Source organism: Lichenostomus cassidix, unplaced genomic scaffold, assembly GCF_008360975.1.
Source record: "Lichenostomus cassidix isolate B80296 unplaced genomic scaffold, HeHo_3.0 HiC_scaffold_40, whole genome shotgun sequence".
Classification (NCBI taxonomy): Eukaryota; Metazoa; Chordata; class Aves; order Passeriformes; family Meliphagidae; genus Lichenostomus; species Lichenostomus cassidix.
In genome coordinates, this window is record NW_028147459.1 from 2,596,853 (window position 1) to 2,602,877 (window position 6,025).

The window sequence follows — 6,025 nt, forward strand, 5'->3', positions numbered from 1 at the left end:
CCGATAAACCACGCCCCTTGCTGTTGGCCACGCCCATCAGCTAGGCCCCGCCCACCAAAGCGGGGGGGTGAAAGAGTTTGGGGATTTGGGGGAATTTGGGGATTTTTGGGATTTGGGGATTTTGGAGGGATTTTTGGGGATTTTGGGGAATTTTTGGGTGTTTTGGGGATTTTGGGGGATTTGGGGGAAATTTGAGGATTTTTGGGGATTTTGGGGATTTTGGGGATTTGGGAGTTTGGGGGCATTTGGGGGGTTTTTTTGAGGGGAAATTTGGGGATTTTTTGGGGGATTTTTTGGGATTTTCAGAGGTTTTTGAGGAGAAATTTAGGGATTTTGGGAGAAAATGTAGGGGAAATTTGGGGAATTTTTGGGGAGAAATTTAGGGATTTTTTGGGAAATTTTGGGGATTTTTTTGGAAATTTTAGAGATTTTTGGGGTAATTTGGGGGGAAAATTGGGGATTTTGGGGATTTTTGGGGAATTTTTTTTGGAAAATTGGGGAATTTTTGGGGATTTTCAGACGTTTTTTAGGAGAAATTTAGGGATTTTTTGGGAAATTTTAGGAGAAATTTTAGGAGAAACCTTAGGAGAAATTTTGGGGGAAATTTGGGGGAAATTTTGGGGAAATTTGGGGATTTTTTTGGAAATTTTGGGGATTTTTTTGGGAGGATTTGGGGATTTGGGGAATTTGGGAAGATTTGGGGAAATTTGGGGATTTGGGGGAAATTTGGGGATTTTTGGGGATTTGGGGGATTTAGGAGGTTTAGATTTGGGAATTTGGGGGATTTAGGATGGATTTGGGGGATTGGAGAGTTTAGGGGTTTGGGGTTCAGGGGGTTCAGGGGGCTTCGGGGTGACTCGGGGATTTGGGGGATTTTGGGGCTCAGAGGTGTTGGGGTTTAAGGTTTTGGGGAATTTTGGGGTTTTGGGGGATTTTGGGGAATTTTGGGGTTCAGAAAGGGTTTTGGAGCAGTTTTGGGGTTCAGAGGGTTTGGGGAATTTCGGGGGATTTTGGGTTTTGGGGACTTTTGGGGTTCAGAGGCGGTTTGGGGTATTTTGGGGAATTTTGGGGCTCCGAGGGCTCGGAGCATTTTGGGGTCATTCAGAGGATTTTGGGATTTCGGGTTTTTCGCTGCATTGGGACAAATTTGGGGCAAATTTGGGGGATTTTGGGATCCCCGAGCCGCAGGTGGGCGTGGCCGTGGGCGTGGCCTCAGCAAGCCCCGCCCCCTCCCAGAGCTTATCGCTTTTTGGGGTTTTTGGGGTTTTTGGGGTTTTGGGGTCTCAGAGCTCCTGGTTCGTCCTCAGTGCGGGACAACAGGTGAGGATTTGGGGGATTTTGGGGAATTTTGGGAGATTTTTTGGGAATTTTGGGGATTTTTGGGAATTTTGGGGGAGTTTTGGGGGTATTTTTTGGGGGAATTTGGAGGATTTTGGATTTTGGGGAATTTTGGGGAGTTTGGGGGAACTTTGGGGGATTTTGAGGATTTTGGGGGGATTTTGGGAATTTTTGGGGATTTTTTTGGGCATTTTGGGAGATTTTGGCGAATTTTGGGGGAGTTTTGGGGGAATTTGTAGGATTTTGGGGGATTTAGGAGGATTTTTGGGGGATTTTGGGGTTTGGGATCCCCAAATTGGAGTTTGGGGGATTTATGGGATTTTCCCCTTTAGAGACCTCAGGAATTTTGGGGTCACCGAAACCCAAATTCCACCCGGAAAACCCCAAAATTCACCCAGAAAACCCCAATAATTCCCGAATTCCAAACCCAACACGGAAAACCCCAAAATCCCCCAAACCCCAAAACTCCCTGAAGCCCAAATTCCACCCGGAAAACCCCAAAATCACCCAAAAAATCCCCTCAGAACACCCAAAAAAACCCCAAAATTGTAGGGCGGCGGAAAGGCAGAGCCGGGGGGAGTTTGGGGGATTTTTGGGGTTTTTTTTGGGGAGGTTTTGGGGTTTTTTGGGGAGATTTTTGGGGGTTTTGAGGGTTTTTTGGGAGGTTTTAGTGGGATTTTGGGAAGTTTGGGGTTTCATGGGACGTTTTGGGGGATTTTTGGGTTTTTTGGGGTTTTTTTGGTGGGGTTTGGAGGATTTTCGGGGATTTTTTTGGGAGGTTTTTGGGGTTTTTTTCGGGTTTTTTGGTGTGATTTTGGGGTTTTTTGTGAGGTTTTTGGGAGGTTTTGAGGGATTTTGGGGTTTTTTTGGGTTTTTTAGGTTTTTTGGGCTCCCCAATTCCCGGGTCACGTGACCGGCTGGCCGCAGGTGTCCGGAGCTGATAAGGGGGGAGGGGCAGCTCCACCCACCCCAAAACCCCCAAAAAAACCCCAAAAAAACCCCAAAATTGGGGGCTGGGGAGGCTGATAGCGGGGGAGGGGCGGCAATGGGGCCGCGAGCCCCAAAAACCCTCCGAAAAAACCCCAAAAAATCCACCCCGAACCCCCCAAATACCCCAAAATCTCCCTAAATCCCCCAAAATCCCCTCAAAACCCCCAAAAATCCCCCAAAATCCCGCTCGAAACCCAAAAAAACTGCCCAAAATCACCCCAAAAACCTAAAAAAACCCCATAAATTGTCCCCAAGAGCCACCAAAAACCCATAAATTGTCCCCAAAATCCCACAAAAACTCCTAAAACCCTACAAAAGCCCCTAAAATACCAAATCCACCTGAAATCAAAATGCCCTCGGGAAACCTTCAAAATCTCTCAAACCCCGGGGGCTTCCACCCCCAAAACCCAACAAATACTCTTTCCAAAACCCCAAAATTTCAAACACCCAAAAATCCCCCCAAAATCCCCGAACCCCCTAAATCGCCCCGAAACCCCAAAAACCACCCCGAAATACCCCAAAATCTCCCTAAAGCCCCACAAAATCCCCCTCAAAACCCCAAAAAATCCCCCAAAATCCCGCTCGAAACCCAAAAAAACTGCCCAAAATCGCCCCGAAAACCCAAAAAAAACCCATAAATTGTCCCCAAAAGCCACCAAAAACCCATAAATTGTCCCCAAAATCCCACAAAAAATCCTACAACCCTACAAAAGCTCCTAAAATACCAAAAATCCACCCCAAAACCCCCCAAAATCGCCCCCAAAACCCCCAAAATCCCCCAAAAACCCCAAAATTTCCCCCAAAACCCCAAAAATTCCCCCGAAGTCCCCAAAAAATCCCAAAATTTCCCCTAAACCCCCCAAAAATTCCCCCCAAAACCCCAAAATTCCCCCAAACCCCAAATTTTTGGGATTTTCGGGTGCTTTGCAGGATGAGAAGGACGAGGAGGGTTTGAGGTGATTTTTGGGGTTTTTTTGGGGTTTTTTTTGGGGATTTTTGGGGTTTTTTTGGATGCTTTGGGGGATGAGAAGGACGAGCGGGATTTGGGGTTTTTTTTGGGGTTGTTCTTCCATTTTTTGGAGTGGTTTTGGGGTTTTCTCAGGGTGCTCTATGGGGTTTTTGGGGTTTTTGGGGTGTTTGGGGTTTTTTAGGGTGGTTTTTGGGTGGTTTTTGGGATTTTCAGGATGGTTTTTGGGATGTTTTTGGGTGTTTTGGGGTTTCCGGGGTGATTTTTTGGGGTGGTTTTGAGGTGTTTTTTTGGGTTTTCGGGGATGTTTGGGGTTTTCCGGCGTGCTTTTGGGGGTTTTTGGGGTGTTTGGGGTTTTTAGGGTTTTTGGGATTTTCGGGGTGTTTTTTTGGGGTTTTCGGGGATTTTTTGGGGTGATTTTTGGGGTTTTTAGGGTTTTCGGGGTGGTTTTTGGGATGGTTTGTAACATGAGAATGACGAGGTGCATTTGGGGATTTTTTGGGTCTTTTTTGGGTTTTTTTTTGGGTCCAGGATCCCCCTGAGTTCCCTTTATTGCCACCCCAAAGCAGTTTTGGGGCGATTTTTGGGGTTTTCGGGTGATTTTGGGGTTTCCGGGGTGGTTTTGGGGTTTCCAGGTTATCCAGGTTGGTTTTTGGGGTTCTTTGAGTTGGTTTTTGGGGTTTTGGGGGTTTTGGGGCTTCTTTGGGTGAGTTTTGGGGTTTTTCGGGGTAGTTTTTGGGTTTCAGGGGTGGTTTTGGGATTTTGGGGGTTTTTGAGCTTTCTGGGGTCGTTTTTGGGGTTCTTTAAGTTGTTTTTTGGGGTTTTCAGTGTCGTTTTGGGGATTTTTGGGGTTTTTTTGGGTTTCAGGGGTGATTTTTGGGGTTTCCAGGGTGGTTTATGGGGATTTTTGGGGTTTCTGGGGTCGTTTTTGGGGTTTTCGGGGTAGTTTTGGGGATTTTTTTTGGGTTTTGGGGTTCCCGGGGGTGATTTTTGGGGTTTTCGGGGGTGAGTTTTGGGTTTTTCGGGAGGTTTTTTTTGTTTTGGGGGTGATTTTTGGGGTGTTTTTAGTTTTTTTGGGGTTTCCGGGATGTTTTTGGGGTTTCCCGGGGGGTTTTGGGGTTTTCAGGATGCGTTTTGGGGTTTGGGGTTTTTTCGGGGTGGTTTTTTGGGTTTCCGGGTTGGTTTTTGGGGCGGATTTTGGGGTTTTCAAGGTGCTTTTCGGTCTGAGGGGTTTCGGGTGGTTTTAGGGTTTTCCGGGATGGTTTCTGGGATTTCCAGGGTGGTTTTTGGGGTGTTTTGGGGTTTTTTGGGATTTCCAGGGTGGTTTTTTGGGGGTTTTTGGGTGTTTTGGGGTTTCCGGGGTGATTTTTTGGGTAGTTTTGGGGTGTTTTTTGGGGTTTTGGGGCTGTTTGGGGTTTTCCGGTGTGCTTTTGGGGGTTTTTGGGTTTTCGGGGTGTTTTTTGGGGTTCCAGGGGGTGTTTTAGGGTCTTCGAGGGCGTTTTTTGGGGTTTTTGGTTGGGATTTTTTGGGGTTTTGGGGTTTTCCGGTGTGTTTTTTGGGGTTTTTGGGTTTTCCGGGTTGGTTTTTTAGGATTTTCTGTGTCCCACCCCCCTGACCCCAATATTCCCCCAGCGCCATGTCTGCCCTGCTTTGGGGTTTTTGGGGTTTATTTTTGGGGTTCTGGGGGTGATTTTGGGGATTTTCGGGGTGGTTTTGGGTTTTTTTGGGGTGGTTTGGGGTTGTTTTCTGGGTTTTCGGGGGTGATTTTTTGGGATGTTTTCTGGGGGTTTTCAGGGTGGTTTTTGGGTTTTCTGTGGTTCTGAGGTGGCTTTTGGGGTTTCTGGGCTGGTTTTGGGGGTTTTTTGGGGTTGTTTCTTGGGGTTTCGTGGTGCTTTTAGGGTTTTTCGGGTGTTTTTTGGGTTTTCTGGGGTGTTTTTCGGGGTGATCTTTGGGGTTTTTGGGGTGATTTTTGGGGTATTTGGGGGTTTTTGGGGTGGTTTTTGGGGTTTTGCGTGGTGATTTTTGGGGGTTTTGGGGTTATTTTGGGGTGTTTTTGGGTTTTTTGGGGTGGTTTTTTTTTGTTTCCGTGGTGTTTTTGGGGTTTCTGGGGGTTTTGGTGTTTTTATGGTTTTGGGGTGGTTTTTGGGTTTTTTTGGGGTGGTTTTTGGGGGTTTTGGGTTTCCCATGTGATTTTTAGGATTTTCCCCCCCAGCCCCATGTCTGCCCTGCTTTGGGGTTTTTGGGGTTTATTTTTGGGGTCCTGGGGGTGATTTTCGGGGTGATTTTTGGGGTTTTTTGTTGTGGTTTTGGGGGTTTTTGGGGTGTTTTGCAGGCTGAGAAGCACAGGGGGATTTGGGGGGTTTTGGGGTTTTCAGGGGTGATTTTTGGGGTTTTTCGGGTGGGTTTTTATTTGGGTTTTGGGGTGTTCTGGGATGGATTTTGGGGTTTTTTGTGGAGTTTCCAGGCTGGTTTTTGGGTTTTTTTGGGGTTTTTTGGGGTGATTTTTGTTTATTTTGGGGTGTTTCTCAGGGTTTTAGGGTTTTCCGGGGTTTTTTTTGTGTTTCTGGGATTTTTTTTTTGGGTGATCTTTGGGGTTTTTGAGACTTTTGAGGTGATTTTTGGGGAGTTTCGGGGTTTTTGGGGTTTTCCGGTGTGATTTTTGGGTTTTCGGGGGTGGTTTTTTTGGGTTTTGGGGTTTCCGGACTGGTTTTGGGGTTTTCTTGGGGTTTT